Here is a 17,837-nt window from a genome sequence, read left to right as displayed (position 1 = left end):
GATCTGATCATCAGTGTGCAAAGTTTCAGCATGGACTACAATAGGATGGAGATCATTATGATAAGCAATACAAAAGCACAGCACTAATGGCATGAGAGTATTGGCATAAAGCAATGGAACCTGCAATCAGCATTCTCCAGTACAGCTACAACCATAGTTTTCAACTTTCTAATAGTGCTGAACAGGGGCCTAAGTCAGCACAAAAAAAAATTACCAATTTTAGTGCAAATTAGAACAACAGAGTCAACATGATGGAAAGCATTACTGAGAATGGCTGTAAGCCATCATCAAACCTATGTCATGCAATGATATTAGTAGCTCTTCATACAAATTGAGCTTCACCCACTAACTGACTAATCCTTGGTAGGCTTCTCTCTCAAATACACTATTCACACTGTCACCAACATAGGTCATTGCACTTGAACACTGGTACTGCTGTCCATTGTCACTTCATAGGTGTGTTCATCCTGCAGTAGAGTTCTGGGACTGAGCCTGCTTCCAGGAACTTTGTCTTATGGATACGTTTAACTCTTCTTACACATTTTCTCTCCATTTCAAATGGTGCATGGTACAATTGCTCCTTTTGTTGTCAACTCTTATTTTGAAGGAGCACTTGTTTCTGATCCTCTCTCTTCTTTATCTGCTTTGAAAGAACCTATTATGAACAGAAGAAAGTCTCAAGGACTAATTGCAGTTCTGCGCAATGTTCTGATTTTTGTGTTGCTGTGCAACCAATTATTATTTTGCATCTGCAGTTGTAAGCCAGTAAATATTAACCACTGTGCCTGATCCTACATGCTTTTTCAAAGAATTCAAGTCTTTCCTGTAGGCAAGCTCTTTGAATATCACAAGTGCATGACTTGCTACGGTCTTTTGTAGAATTCAACATTAAAAAATAGAAAAAGTAAAAAAGAAAGAATCACATTTGGTTTGTTAATGTGTGCTACAGTCAGAAATTGAATGATGCTTCAGCACTTGCAGTGCAGCATTGGACAGTATACATTTGTGACCATCTTCACTGCATTTTGCTGAAATGTTTCCACTGAGCTTTTAATACCAGTTTGTTGTTTCTTAATATCTGGATCAGATTTAACAGTAAATACACAGGTTGAAAAGAGCCTGAGGTTTGGGACTTTAAGAGGTGGCTTTCAGTAGATGAATGAGACTTGAATTATTCAAAGGGAATCCCATCCAGGACAAATAATTTACTTCTTCTTTTACCTTACTGAAACAGGGCTCGAAAAAACCCTGTTCAATATTTCAGTCCAAGAATTTAAAAACCAGCTGGAGCAGGATTCAAATACCTAAATTTAAGCATACAGCATTATTTTGGATCCACTGTGATACTAAAACATCAGTACGGAGCTGTCAGCCATGTCATTGGGAAGTCCCATGCCACTCTAGCTGGATGCAAGTATTCTGGAGTGAGCACTGCAATTTAGTTGCCACATTTGCAATCCTTTGCCATAATGATTGAACAGGAGTTGCACAGACATTACAACTTATCAGCTGCGGTGACACACAGGAATGGGTCACCTAGAAAAGTTGAAATCTCAGACTTTAAACTAGCAAGAGCAGTAGTAGGTCAAAACTACAGTAGTCACCACTGAAAACCAAAATACTCAAGATACAGCAGCTACAACACAATTGCAACTGATAGTTGTGGTGGGTACTGATCTCTACCTGCTGGAGGAGCTAAACAGTTATCAATTCAGTAATCAGTAAGAAGCAAATCAAATACAAAATGCTGTCATGTGAAGGAGACTTTTGATTGACTTCTAGCATGTGCCAGGAGAAAAATATGGATCAAATTCTCCCCTTGTATAAAAGTGGATTTTTTTTCTCCACTCATTAAATGGAAATACATTTACTTACATCCCAAAAGAAGTCAATCCCTCAATCCCACACATATGGAAAGGACACTTCAATTCAAATTCTTTATATTCCAGAAATATTTCCATCTCTGATGTGATTCTTCTGGGGGCAGCAGGAAAATTTTATTTTGTTCACATCTGGTCACAGTAATAGTTGTGGGGCCATTATTACACAAAGTAGACGTTTGGGGTGATATTTACTAACTAAATGTAGACCTATATATTTGAAATACTCTCTATAGGCTTCCTTTATAATCAGATCTTGGTGCTACAAGGGAAGACAGACTATTTGAACATACACATTTTGGTATTGTACGTGTTTGTGGGAATGTTAGGATTAATAAATGCAATCAGCTCTGTTTTAAAATATAATCACCCTCCCCTTCCTAAGGTCTCCCACCAAGATCTCCTATGCTGTATCTACAATGCTGCAGCATTGTTTCTGACAAAGTACTTCTATGTCAAAAAACAGCTCCTTATCAGCATAGATCCACTGTTTTCTTTCATGTCAGTAACTATCTGAGGGCAGGAATTATTTGACACTACTGTAACACTCAAGAGTTAAGTGTTACACCAGATTTTTTGAGCCATAGATAAGAAAATATTCCAGTCCTGTTTAACTTTTAATTTCTGACTTGCAGCATGACTAAACTCACAATTACATTATTTCACCTGAGTGCCACCGAAGAGAAAAATGGACAGTGACAAACCCTATCCTAGAAAGCACTGAGTTATGGCAGACAGGGTGGTTTACAACTGATTATGTCCCATAGCTTTGTGAATGAACAGGTTGAAATCTGGTACTTACTATAAGAAAGAAAAATGAATGCTTGGGTATACTACTCATGCAAAAGAAAAAGACCCAAGCCCTTTGCTGGCATAAATTGCCACAGCTCTATTGATCTCAAACAAGAGCTTATTTGCATCATATGAACATCCAAGCCATATTTTATAACACGCTCAATTTTGATTAATTGTTATTGCAGTCCTAAACAGGATTTTTCATTCCCCAATTATTTTCTGTACTACACATGAAAAGAAAACAAAAAGACCTGACATTGGATATATCAATAAATATTCTTTAGCCACAAGTCAATTAATAATTCTTTTCATAATTTGAAGAACATTAGACTTGATGTTCGCAGTTGACTTGTCTTGAAAAGTGAGCAACTACATCTCCTACACTCATTCAAGTGGACTCAACAATGTTTTCTGCATTCAAGTTTCTGTTGTTCCTTTCTCTACTGTGTTAGTGTTAGGAATGCTTCCTGAACAGAAAATTCCAAATGGACACTCTAAAGGTCTGGACAAAACTGGACATGGTTTTCCATGTAACTGATGTAAAAGTGGCTGTACAAACCATCTGAAAAACTCTTACCTTCTTTGTTCACAATTACAGAAGTATTATTCATGCAGCACTCCGGGCCTCCATTCTTCTGCCTTTAATTTACATATCATTACAATTCTTCCTTAGAAATAAACTCCCCCACATTATTCTGAGTACTGTGTTCCCATGTGATACGTACCAGTTTTTTTCTTGATCTGCCAATGATTTTACGATTCATTCTCTTTCCTTCTGTATTAATATAGTAGTAACCTACTGCATGTTTGGGAAAGTCATGTCTGTAGGCTGTTAGTCTACAGATGTGTGAAGCAGGGGAAAGGGAGAGGAAGGGAGAGAAAAAGGCAGAAAGGAAGTAAAAGAAAATTGAGAGGGAGAAGGGGACAAGGGAGGGAGGAAGGAAGGAAAATGGATAGCTACCCTACGGCTAAAGGAATCAACATATCTGATAGTACTGGAGAATTCTGTTGAGCAAATTGTAGGTCAAAGCACAAGTTAAGAGGTGTTTTCTTCAGTCAGATGTCCTCTATGGAAGCAGTTGGGCATAACAAGCATGTTTACATCTAAAATTTTTTCTCTGATAAATCTGCCTTCTTTGTGTATATTTAACAGTTGAGATTTTTCAGTGGCTTTGTACTGAATACACCAATATCCTTAATCCCATTCCAATACGGTGTAATATACTTGACACCCTCCTTCTTGATTTAAAGCACATTTAACTATGCCACATGATATCGTGTTCTTGCTGTCTAGTGTCAAGATCTCTTCTGAATTCATAGGCCAAGCATCCTTGGACTAAATTTATGCTTACTACTTCTGAAAAACATATCTAAAAAAAACCACAAAACCCAACAACAACAACAACAAAAAAACCCAGTAGTTTTGGTAGTTCAGAATGTAAGGTTCTGTGAGTAGGTAATCCGAAACTTTACAGAAAGGTGCTATAGAATTTTCTATAGGATTATAAAATGCTATATGATTTTAAAGTAGACAGGAAGATTCTTTATTAAGGAGTCTGTACCCAGTTACATTTCATGGCCCTTCCCCTTTACAGTGATAAATAATGATTTTCTTCAGCAAGCTATTTATAAAGTGTGCTGTGGCTCCCAAATCAGACTCTATTGACAATCATAAACATCTACGGATGTTCGTAAATTTGGTTCTGCCACCTTGAAAATATGACCAACAAAGTATTTCATAGTGTGTATTATGGGAGCAATTGGTTGATCCCAACTGTTAAAGAAGTGAAAAATCTGTTCTTTCTTGAGGTTGTTCAAACCTAGAAACTATGGAAGAAAGATCAGTAAACAGATTTACTCCTGCAGGTTATTAATATTTTCCCACACATCACCATGTCGATAGCCCTTCTTTTTCACAGGATCACTGGGAAATTCAGCTTGAAAGGAACCTCAGGAGGTCTCTAGTCCAACCTTCTGCCAAAGCAGGGCCAGGTCTGAGGTCACACTACGTTGTGTGGGGCTTTACCCAGTCTGGGCTTGGAAACCTCCAAGCTGGAAACCAGAGGCTGCTCAACCTCTCTGTGCAGCCTGTGAACCTCTTGCTTCCACATATTCCCACTGTCCCTCATCCTCCAACCATGCATCATTTCCTTAGCTAAGGCTTTTCTTTTGGTTTGTGCGTTGTCATAGGTCTTAATCCCTAAATTGGATCTATATTTGTGCACCCTGTAGAAAGTCTGGGTGATACTAATGAGATTATGCCAAAGTGGAAAGGCATCCATACCTGGGGCATGACTGCAGACTCTGTAGACATTCTCTGCAAGCAAAGGAGAACACGTATTAACAAGTTAAAAAAAGACAAGTTAAAAGAACAAATTAAAAAAAAAAATTCAGAGAATTTCAAGTTGCCATTTAAATAGACACATTTTCTGTAGATCTCACTTGCTAAGCAAAACCAAACCAAACCAAACAAACAAAAACCAACCAACAAACCACTAAACCTCCCCTTCCTTAGATATATATTATTTAACAAAGCTGGGTATGTAAAAGAAAGTGGAACAGTAGATATATTTAAAACAGTTGAAGTCAAATTCTGAGGAGCGTTATATGATGCAGTAATGATCTACCCAGGATTATAGGAAATCTTCTACTCAGTATGCCAACTTATCCCACATATTTAAAGGCAGAAATAGGCAAATAAATGACGGCAAGATTGGAGACTGTGACATAAAAAAAAGAGAAAAGAGGAGTCTAATATATACTGTCAGATAAAAGAAGCCTGAAGGGAGATGATAACAGAGTTTAAATACCCTGAAGGAAGCAATATCAAGAAATGAAGAGAATTATTCTCAATATGCAGGACAGCTAAACCAGCTTGTGTTTAACAGGACCTGCAAATTAAGAAAAAACCCAAACCTATTTCGGCAAGACAAAGGAACCTTTTAGGAGAACACTAATGTATAACTGGGACTCCAGCAGGGAGACTGCCACACTCTTCAAGTTTCTGAAGAGCTTTGCTCCCTTGCTGGTCAGCCAGTTGGGCCCTGGCCCTGCAGCTGTCCCCTCTCTCAATGTGGTGCCCATCCACTACAGTCCCCTGCCACCCACACCGATCACCTTGGCTGGCTGGAGCTCAGTTCAACAGCGCTCTTCTTTCCCTGGCCCCACAAATTCAGGGGGGCTCTTTCAAACTACATCTAGTCCAGTCCTGTCTCCTGCATGCTCATTACCAAGTAAAATGGACCGGGTGTGCTCCTGGAGTACCTCCTCCACCCTGGTTTCATCTGAAATATTTCTCTTTTAGGTACTCTCAGACCACACTGAACCAAAGCAGAGAAAATGTGGATGGTGGGAGATCACTTCAAAAGTGCACTCTTGATCCAAATTAAAATGCTAATGGAGATTAATCCAATTGCTCAGAGTTTCCAGACAATTGTCTTCTTAGCCCTCTTCAGCTGGGTCAGAAAAATCTGGGCTTTGTTCCCAGCATGAAGCTCTTCACCCTCACACTTCCAGTTTCTCCAGGGAGCATCATTTAGATTGATGATTTCAAAGTTTCTTACTTTGTAGAACCCTGATATATTTATTTTTTCATTTGAAATGGCAGTCCCTATATATCACACTTAAACAATATGTTGCCTTTTTCTGATACCTTCTCCAAGATCAAGGGCCCAAAGGAAGTGACCCAAAGCTCTCCAGAGATTCAGAGACCCCAGGAAGGCAACCATTGCTTTAGATTACCCACAGAACAAAGGACAGAGGCAATAACCAGCCTACGACAGTAACACAATACTTATGGTGCATGCCCTACTTTTGGAGAAGCAACAATGCCTCTTCAAATGCTCTGCTATTCCATTCCACTGCATCTCTCCCTTATGGTTCATGATTAAATCAGAGTAATCATACAAGGAAAAGAAAATTCCACATATGTTACAATTAGGTGAAAAAAAATGCCCTTTTCAAAGCTCCGCATCACAGATCATCTTTGATTTTAAAGGCATTTTATTAGTCATGATGACTTCATGTAGGCCAGAATCTGTTGCAATAATATGGAAGATGACAGCATAACCAAAAAATAAAAGAAAATGAAGGCAGGCATTGTCTTCATTATTCTTTTATACTGCAATATCTTCTGCAGGATAAATCAAGTGGATTTTACAAGCTGTGTGTTACAGTACAGATTCATTTTTCATAGCTTTCATGCACATTTTTCTGCATTAAGCAAACAACTGCCAAATAAAGGCTAAACTGTGCTTTTGGAGTCAAGCCATCCCTCGAGCAGTTCTGCATGAATCACATTGTGTTTATTAGTAGTCTCAGACAAACAAGCAGTAGCCCTGACTAATGACAACAAACGTAATAAAATAGCTATGCCTCATTGCTTCTGGAAAAGAGGACAGAGGTAGTGTAACCGCATTCCTGCTTGTTCTGATGTTACATTGATGTTTTCATCACTGCCAGACAGGACAGACGTCCTTTCCCAAATTATTTCCTAAGGAAGGAGCACCTGACCAACAGCGAGTAAATTAGGTATGGCAGGTTACCTGTATTTAATTCCTTGCCTTGATAAACACTTCCCACATGACTCAGACAAGTCATTCTTAATGTCTCTCTGTTCCCCAGCATTATGTATGAAAATAATTACTTACTTCAGCATGTATTAAGAACACGGTCACTGCATTCTACTAGAGACTATGGCAAGAAGAGTCAGATAGTCCAAGATCTTTCTCATGTGGGATCAGTCCAATTGTTTGGAGAGATGTTTTATACAAGCACAATAATATTGTTATAATAAAAGATCCTGATTCATTATTGCAATTATCTTCCCAGGAATACATGGGAAAGATTATACCCCAGAAATATTTCATAGTATTTTTCTCTAGAGCCCGAGAAATCACTCGGATGTTGCAATACAAGTGCCAGCATTCCGTTCTCAAATCAAGACTGAACACAGACGATTTAGAGCAGGAGCACCACCTGTCGGTGAATTCGTCAACAAATTGTCTAAGAAGAAAACAGAAAATTATCAAAAGAGACCATGAAATGAAATGTAAGACATAACCTGCAAACTATATCTTCAACTGTATCAACTTACTGCCAAGACCCAAGTGAAACTAGGGCACCCATAGTATTAGTGCCACAGAACTAATATTCCACACAAACTGTTCTTTTACTATAGGCAAAGTTTTCTTGAGGCAGGATTTCACATCTTTTATACCTGGTAATTTTGCAGCAGCAAAGGCTGTCTAATTTGTGCAGAAGATTCAGATTAAAATCAGGGTGGTTCTTCAAAATCAGTATACACAGGAAACAATGTTCCTGGAAGAGGCAAAGCCATCGTAAGTGGCAAACAGTTTATCAAGTTGTCAGCAATGTCAGTTCTGGCTGTGAAATCTGAAAGAGCAGCAAATGTAAGGTTAACAAGTGATTATTACTTCAGGAAGGATGGCATTCACACAACTGTGAAAACAGGGAAATCTCACAGTTCTTACTGATGAGATTGTTTTTCCAACATGAAATAGTAACACAAATTACTAGAAAATTGTAAGGAAAATACACATCTCATCACCTTAGGCTCAGAAACAGGCTGTTGCGTGCAGATAAATATTTTGCTTGCTGCTGTAGTTTTCTATGGGCATGTTAAGCAGGGATTATGGCACACTGTAATAAAGACAAATGACATGGAAAGGAAGCTGCCATCAACTGTAGATATCTGAGCAACAGTCTCGGAGAAAAGAAAACCAAAACAGATAATTTCAACAAATAAAATTAAGAAAATCTTTTGTCGATCTACTATCATGTAATGTCACACTTTTTACATTAAGTGTGTCAGCCTTTCTAGACCAACAACTCATCCTCTGGCAAGTGGTATTGTGCTCCAGCTACACCATGTAGTTTACATGTGCTCATTGCTCAGCTGCATTTCTGCCACTATGCATTACCGCAGGACACTGTTCCTGTTTAAGACTTGGTCGATGGTGCTGAGATCATTTGAGGCAGACCTGGCAACCCTATCACTTGTTTTCCAGCTGTTGTCCAATCATAAGACCTGTTCCAAAGCTTCTGTGGTCTGTTACTGACAGTGTAAGTTCAGCATGCAATGCACTTGCACCCACCGGGATCTGTTCTGCAATCACAAAAGTCTGAAGATGAGGATCTTCAGCTTCACTTGCACAAAAATCATTGATTTTTTTTTTTAGGCCTCTAATAACTAATTACCTGCTTACATACTTTGTGAAACAACTCATTATTTTTATTATGGATTTAGGTTTAAACAGCTGGACACAAGAATATTTATATCCTGCTTTGGAGAATTCTGAGACCAGCCTGGCAGCTGAAATTACAAGTACCCTGGTTTTGCTGGTCCTACTTCTAATTACTCATGCCTGACAACAAGATCAGTGTCAGCAGTTTCAGTGCTTAAGTTTCTTATACTGGCTACATATGATCAATTGCAGAGTTTTCCTCCTTTTAAAACTTTCTCACTGACTGACACATCCATTTATTCACAGTTTAATAGACAAAGGCTGTGGATTTCACTTCCATCAGTGTGACAGGATAAAGGGAAATACAAGCAACGTGGAGGACAAGTGCCAGTTGGGTCTCCTCATTCCTCACTTGGTCTCTCATTGCCAGTTATGGAAAATTTCAAAGGTGTCGACACAGGGCACTTTACAGAATGTGGTCTTTTCTGCTTTTACTACAATAGGGTTTTCACTTCAGTTCTAGGAGAGTGACTCTCCAGAAGGTTTGTGCAATCCAGCCTCTTTGCAAATATTGCAGTGGTCATTGCACTCCCGATGGAAGCATTACCTGCAAATAACTGCACTGACATTTTCTTCTTGGCTCTTTTCCTCTCCTGCCACAACCATATTAATAAGTCAGTAAGTGCAAGAAATAGAGACCAAGCTGTTTCAGATGACTAATAGAGTTCAGATAACCCAATTAATTTAGTGTCCAACATAAGGCACCTTAAAAGAACCTCAATTTTTCAGCAAATAGTCATTCAACATTACATGAAGATAAAATAACCTTCAATAATCTCAAAGGAGATGTCAAGTACCAATTTAAAGTAAATTGGAAGGTCTTTGGGTTTCATTAGGACTTCTCACAGGCTTGGAGATAAAGAAATAATATATTATTTCTAAAAGATTTGCTTGTGCCTATCTGGAATTACACTTTTGTACCCCGTATGTTTGAAATTGCAGTCACTGTGCACGTCAGAACTGCTGAACTGAACTCCATATCTGAAAGGCATTTTTTAATAATGTGGTCCTTTCCCCCCCATTTTACAACAAAACAGAAGGATAACATATTTTTTAACAGTACTGGCAAAATATAAGAGCATCTTTTCCTTCATCAGGTCTCTGATTTCATATAATTGTTTTGATTCCCCAAAATAAACATTTGTCTCCTTCTTTTTAGAAGAAACAGTTAAATACAGAGAGAGAACTGGTAAGCATTATGGCAATGATCTCAATACAACCTTAGAACATTTATTATTTATTACATAAATATTTGTATTTTTACAGAATAAGCCCATTTTGGATTAACCTTCTCCTAGCCTTTGTCTCAATAGAAAACAGGGCTATTGGCAAAATTACTATGGGGCTTTTAAAATGCCCAGCTGTTGTAATATAATCTACAATGTTACCTTTGGCATCTTTGCAACACCTACATCTTTGCATAAAAGAAACCTTTCCTGTGAATATGCTTTCCCTGTGTATGTGCAAAATGGATGTCTAATCTTTGTGATTATCACAATATCTTGGCATGTTTTTCACACAGTATACATATACATTGGAACTTTACCATATTTTGTATATCTGTATTTTAATATATATATTCTATATATATATCAATATTGATATTTATATCTAATCATAATTTGTATTTCCTTCAATTTTTTGATGTGTTTTAAATGAGCTTATTCAGTATCTTCATCACTGTGATTGTTGTAGCTCCACTAGAAATTCCATACATACTGCCCTATACACCCAAACAATTTTATATTTATACTATAAAGAACCAAAAATGGGGAGAGGATCACATATGAAATAATAGTATGTTGCTGTAATCTTGGGTAAATGCTTTTCTCTGTCAGAACTTCAAGAAGAGCAGACTGAAAACTGCAGTCACTGTAAAAAGGCAATTTAAAAAAGACTGTCAGGTGCAAAATTGTAAGAGTGGCAGAGCTTGCTCTGTGCCTCTTCTCTTTTTTTTTTTTTTTTTTTTTTGCTTTCCTACGTAGCTCCAGCACCTCCAGTCTGCTTGCTTCTAAGCCAGGCAAGACTGATGCTCTCTTGAACCGCTGTTTCACTTTACTGGTAGCTAGATCAAGCACAGAATGCTTTATTTTTCAAGCTTATTTTATTGCAGTGACTGTTCCTAATGTCATTCTAAAACCATGCTCCCTCTGTTTCTAAACTATCCACTAAGTTAAAAAAAAAAAACAAAATAAAACCTCAAAACAAAAATCACAATCATAGTTACCATAGAAACTATCTCTAAGATACAGAACAATTTCTTAAAGAAGTCTGCAGAGGAATGCTGAGTATCATGAGAGCTGTGACATAATGGTTAAGAAAAAATGAGGGACAGACTGTGCTCCGGAGACTGAATTTCTCACAAGTTTCTTGCAGTGATGAAGAGTGTCTCCTGTGAAATAGCAATGGCTATGTGCACAGAGGGTCACACAAGTATCACAATTCCATCACAAAATAATAAAACAGAGTAATAAAACTTGTCCCTTCTCATCTTCAAGTTGTTACACTTGTTAAGAGTATGACTGGTGTGCTGCAACAGTCCCAGCCGATGGATATCACTCTATGCATTTGTGTTCATATCTGTGAAAGAATGACAGAGTTCCTCTGGATAGAAATAATGTGTTATCTGGGCTTCTCATGGTACTGACATTTTCCAGCCTTGCGATACTATGAGAAAAATAAATCTCTTGTCATTTCAGCCTATAAATGACTTTCTTTGGCATTAAAAAGTCTGTAAAAAACATAATTACAATTGCAAAAAAAACAGAGACAAAACCCAAGTAACAGATCCCACATGCATTCCCAATGCATGACATCTCAGGCATAAGTGCAGACACTTTTCTACTCAAAGATGTTGCCAAATGAAAAAAATGTCAATGCTATTTGTTCCTGCTACTAAAAAAAATATGTTTTCTGAACTGCATTTCCAAATCACTTTGTATTGAGAATGCCTTCTGGAACACAATTCAGAGCTGTTACAGGAGAATTCTGCTACCACCTTCTGGCTGACAGAAATTCTTAGCGCTTATTCAACCAGCATACACAGAGTTCGTAACGTGTTTGCTGTTTTTCAGTCTGCACTCTCCGCATGTTACTGCTCCATTTTCTTTGGATTCTGCAATTCTTCTGAATTACACAAAAAAAGTTATACCTTCATTTTGTAAACTTTTCTGATAAAAAGAAAAAAAATGCAAAGGCTAAATCTTTTATTTTTTTTTAAGGATTTGAAATTCATTGTTTTGCAATTAAGAAGATTTAAATTTATCATAATCAAAATTAAACTTCTCGACGTAAAACTAAGTGGGTTTTTCCCACTTCTTACTGCTCCCCAAAAAACTGTTGCGATTCAACCCAATTTATTTCATTATCAATGATCAGAGAAATCCATTGTTTACATCACTATAACAACACTTCAGAAAAGGTGCAGCCTTGTATATAATTTTGCACATATCTCCCATTGCACATTTGATTTAGTCCCAGTAACTTTGCAGCATCAGAAACAAATACGACCAGTATGCTGGATGGCTGCCTTTACTTGAAAACCTTTGCAGAAAAGTGAATGAAAAAAAGGGCATAAACAGATCATACTCTTGTTAGCTGTGTTATGACCTTTCCTACCATTGCCACAACTTATTCTTAAAACTTCTATAGTTACCTAACAAAATCAGCACTTTTTCTTCTTCTCATAAGTACCCAGATGTCAGCTCCAGAAAAGCCCAAAGCTGTTAGATTCAAGTTTCAGAACCATTATGATAAAGAAATGCGTATTTACACATTTCAAATACCCTTATTTTAAAAACAACATCTGAGAGACACAAGAGCACCTTGAACGAATTTGGCAATACTGACCAAGTGAGAGTAATCACATGGGAAAAGTGCAGAGGAAGAAAGTAAAGGTCGTCATTATTTTCCAGAACTAATAACCAAGTCACTTGTAATTTAAGCCCTTTCTGTTGCTGAAACAGGTGCTCAGAACTTCCCCTCACCATGCACAAAACATGATTTAGTTGTGTTAGTCACCTCCATGAGAAAAGAAGGAAAAAGGACAAAAAGCTGGAGAAGGCAGCTCAAACACTCCATGAAAACATCCACCAGGCTAAAGTGAACATACTACTATACTGTAACTTTTAAGGATCTGATCTATATTTATAGACTCATAGAACCATTTAGGTTGGAAAGGACCTTAAAGATCATCTCATTCTCACTCCTCTGCCACAGGCAAGGATGCCATCCACTAGAGCAAGTTGCTCAAACCCCATCCAACCTGGACTTGAACACTTCCAGGAATGGGGCATCCACCCCTTCTCCGAGCAACCTGTTCCAATGCCTCAGCACTCTCATAGTAAAGAATTTCTTCCTAATATGTAGACTCAACCTACCTTCTTTCAGTTTAAAGCCATTATTTCTTGTCCTATTGCTACATGCCCTTGTACTTGTAGGCTGCTCTAAGGTCTCCCTGGAACCTGGCTGATCAACCTCAGCTCCCTCAGCCTTTCTTCATAGGAGAGGTGTTCTAGCCCTCCGATTGTCTCCATGGCCTCCTCTGGACTTGCTCTAACAGGTCTTTTCTGTGTTGGGGGCCCCAGGTCAGGGGGACACTGGACAGTGTTCCAGGCAGGGTCTCATGAGAGCAAAGTAGAGCGGCAGAATCACCTTCTTTGACTTGCTGGCCATGCTGCTTTGGATGCAGTCCAGGACATGGCTGGCTTTCTGGGCTGTGAGCACACATTGACAGGTCATGTTGAGCTTCTCATCCACCAACACCCCCAAGTTCTTCTGCTCAGGACTGTTCTCAATCAATTCTTCATCCAGCCTGTACCTGTGCTTGGGATTGCCCTGATCCATGTGCAGGACCTTGCACTGGGCCTTGCTGAATTTCATGACGTTTACACAGGTCCACCTCTCAAGGCTGTCAAGGTCCCTCTGGATGGCATATTAAGTTTTTGTTCTTCTCCAACTATTATTCCTGTAATCCCTCGACTTTGTTTGCAAATCGCTCTGGGTCACAGCATTACCATACTGTATATAGACACATGAATTATCTGAGGGGTTTTTGTCATCTAGGGAACTGTTTAATTTTTTTTTTTTTCAAATGTCTTAGGTTTCATCATAGCATTTATGCTTACTTATTCACAGATTGTGTTGTATTTCAATCCTGTCTCAGCTGCAGGCAGGATGAAAAAGGTCATGCATCACTGCAAGTTATGACAAAGCGGCACTCTACAGAAGAGCTTACAGATTGCGTCCAAGAGGTGCTACTCTCTGCAGCTAGGTCAAAGGCAAGGAAAAATTTGAATGGGAAGCATCAATGTATTATTTAGAATTAACCTATATCTTATTGAACTCAGTAACAAAATTTCCAGTCTCCTTAGCAGGATCTGAAAGCAGACTTTTGAAAACTGATTAAAAAATTGTAATATTTTCTAGATATTGCAGGCACCTAGGTTACTTAGAAAATTACATTTAAAAGTTCTGCCTTAAGTGAATTTCAACAATCACACAGCAAGCCTATGCTAAAGCCTGATATCAAAGGAGGTGGTGAGCCTTAATGAAGAATCTACTCAAATTCAGGCTGTGCTTTAGCAGCAAGCACTCAGGTGGATTATTAGAAGCGGGTGCTGTTTAATGTCTCTAACCTCCTGGGAAAACCCAGCATTTAAGAAATGTTAGCAACATCAGTTCATAGATGGGGAGAAAAGTGTTCTCTACCAAAAAGCCAGTTGTTCTGCTTCTCTGTAAGATGGGACATTTCAAGATGTTCTGCCCATCAAATCTGAGCATGTTCAGTAAAACAGGACAGTTTCTCGCAAACTCTGCAGGCTTTTGACTCATAGCTTTACAGGGATTTACATTTGTATTTTAAACCTCTGCTAAGCCTCCTAAAGAAAGGATTTGCTTAATTACTTCACATTTTGATATTTCCAGATATGAAAGAGAGCTACCTGCCTGGACTCTCAATGAGTCCTAAGAATTCATTTAAATTTCAAGGCTCCCTGTCTGTCCCAAGGAAGTTGAGTGAGTCCAAAATACCCTTTGCCTCTGACAAGAAGCCAAAACATTCTGGTGCAACAGGTGCCACCCACACAACTGCCCTAGCCTGGAGCTTGAGTCTTGAAAATCTTCTCCCCACTCTCCATCATATTTATTAAGAACTGGTTTAGTTTCAGGCTTTTTTGCAACCCCATGTTTAGCAGTTCTGCATGAACAGCACCCTGATTTGCAGACAGAAGAATGAAAGGCTCCTCACCAAACAAATTGGCAAACAAATCAAAAGATTCTGAGTTTTGAGAAGTGAACTGAAACACGCTGTTTTTTCACAGTTTCCAGTTTTACTGGGAAACCCTGCCATTTTAAATGGTTGGAGATATGCTTAAGTCCAGTTAACGCTCGGAGAGATGAAATAACTTTTACTGGTTGAAATTCAGAGTGGCTTTTGGCAGAGGAAATCTTCGCACAGAATCTAGTTCCATGCAAAAAAAGAAGAAAAAAAAAAAGGAGAAAGAGGATATAAATCCGTCTGCTATCAACCAGAAAATACCTCCATCATGTCAGAACACATGGACATAAAGTCCAGAGCAGCAGTACACTCTCCTGTGTTATGTCTGTTCACTGTAGAACACTGCTTCCAAAATTTTTTAAGTGTAGAATCTCTGATGTGAGAAAAATAGAGCACATGTAAATAAAATAAAAGGTTTATGCTCACAAATCTTTCACTATATCTCAGATAACATGTCTTAGAACACCTAATACAAGATTTGGTTTTTAAAGACACCATAAAAGCTTCTCTAACACTCTGGAAGATTTGCAACTGAAAATAAAGGACAAAACAAATGAAAAATTATCTAAGTACTTTTGATGTTTTAAGTTACAGGGAACCAAAATTCAGTGATCAACCATTAGACAGTTATTCCTTATCACTCTGAATCTCAAATGAGAGGTTCCTACAACATAGTAGAAAGGAATAAATGAGACTTAAGTCTATAATGCCCACAAGATGATTACCTAAATCTTATTTGAAGAAGTTACTTTTCATACTTCCAAGACTAGGATGAAAATCTCTTATGCCTTCCTATCAAGCACAGAAACTGCCTTTTTGAAGCTATGCAGACTTATGTGAGATGACTATTACGTACTGTCAATTTGTAGTGTTTTGTGCATGTATGGGATTTCAAGAGTTGATTACAAACCACTATCTGCTTGTATACTGTTCTGAGAAACAAAAAACAGATTCTATTTAACATTACACACAAAGACAACAGATATAGCCAATAACTTTCAGAGATCTGATTATAAGTGTGTTTTAAATTAACAGAGTTGTCAGATCAGTATTAAATTTTCTTTAATGCAACATGCTGTAGAATTTCGAACTATAAAGCAAACACATTCTTAATGGATTTGTGTCTGAAAGATATAAAGGCATGTCTTCATATCAATGAGATAGTAATTAGGTGTGGAATAGCACCACATCATACTTTTTGGGAACTACCCAGATTTTATTTTTCTTTCCACAAGTCTTCTCTGAGTGTTTGAACCAAACTCCATTACTAAGGTCATAGGAATGCTACTATTTAATCCAGTAAATACCATGCTTCTAAAATAACACTTTTTCAATTTTTACAAATATTCTCAGAACAGAAATTAATGATGCCTCTGCAGAAGCATAACCTTTTTTGCATTGCACAAAGACAAAAAATGTTGGTTTCTTCTGAAACCGATGTATGCTTGCTCAGTAGGGATGAGATGCAACCACAGACAAAGGAACAGAACAAAACTTATTTTATGGATATAGATCACACTTTTATTCTCATGTGGTACTTTCACTGTTGGGGAATCAATGGAATATGATGTTTTAAGAACAATTCCTGACCTTATGGTAATGATGCACATACATCTACTTAAATTATGCATAATTTCATCAATCTTCTACTTATAAAGTATCTAACAAACAGAAATAACTTAAATGCTTTTTACATAGAAAGGGAAGTATTCTTACGTCTCCCCGTTCTTTCCAAACTCATATCACCACTTGTATTTATACATTAAACTGTTTCTGGTAACTAGCAAAAGAGGTGGTTTTTTGGTTTTTGGGTTTTTTTCTGCTTGAAACTAAGCAGTTTATCCTCCCAGTCTTACAATAGGCCGCAGTGGGAGCTGCAGATCAGAACTGAACACTTGGTATTGGATGGCTCAAATGAATGTATATCTTTCTGTCACACACAGATAAAGAAGCACATGGAAGGCATCACACATAAACTTACAAGTTTCCAGAAGTTCATGGCTACACTGGAAGCAGTCTCATGATTACCCTTTTTGCATCCTTAAACCCCATATAAAAAAGCACTTTTTGGGAATCAATTTTCTCATTCTTTGAGCTCATCCTTCAGGATTTGTTGTATGTTGTATGAAAAGCTACACAATTCTATTTTAAAAGCTTTGTAGTTGGTGTCTAATTAGGAGAAATCAATTTGTATTTGCATGTACAAATGTAGCTAGCTATAATTATTATATGCACAAGAGCATGCAGTGACAGGACAAGGGGCAAGTGCTTCAAACCAAAAGGTTTAGTTTCCATATTAGGAAAAATACTTTTACTGTAAGGGTGGTGAGGCAATAGAACAGGTTGTCCAGAGAAGCTGTGGATGCTCCATCTCTGGAAGTGCCTAAGGCCAGGCTGGATGCGGCTCTGAGCAACCTGGTCAAGTGGCAGGTGTCCCTCTCCATAGCAGGGGGTTGGAACGAGATGATCTTTAAGCTCCCTTCCAGCCCAAAGCATTCATGGGTTTTATAAAGAACTTATTTTAATACTCCAGGTAAGCTGGCACACTATAGAGAACACATTAATTGGTCAGCAGCAACCATGGAACACCCAGGCTAACCTTCAGGGAACCAAGAGAAC

This window comes from Myiozetetes cayanensis, unplaced genomic scaffold, assembly GCF_022539395.1.
Source record: "Myiozetetes cayanensis isolate MyiCay16 unplaced genomic scaffold, myiCay2020 scf5-8, whole genome shotgun sequence".
Lineage (NCBI taxonomy): Eukaryota > Metazoa > Chordata > Aves > Passeriformes > Tyrannidae > Myiozetetes > Myiozetetes cayanensis.
Note: the sequence above shows the minus strand (reverse complement) of the source record.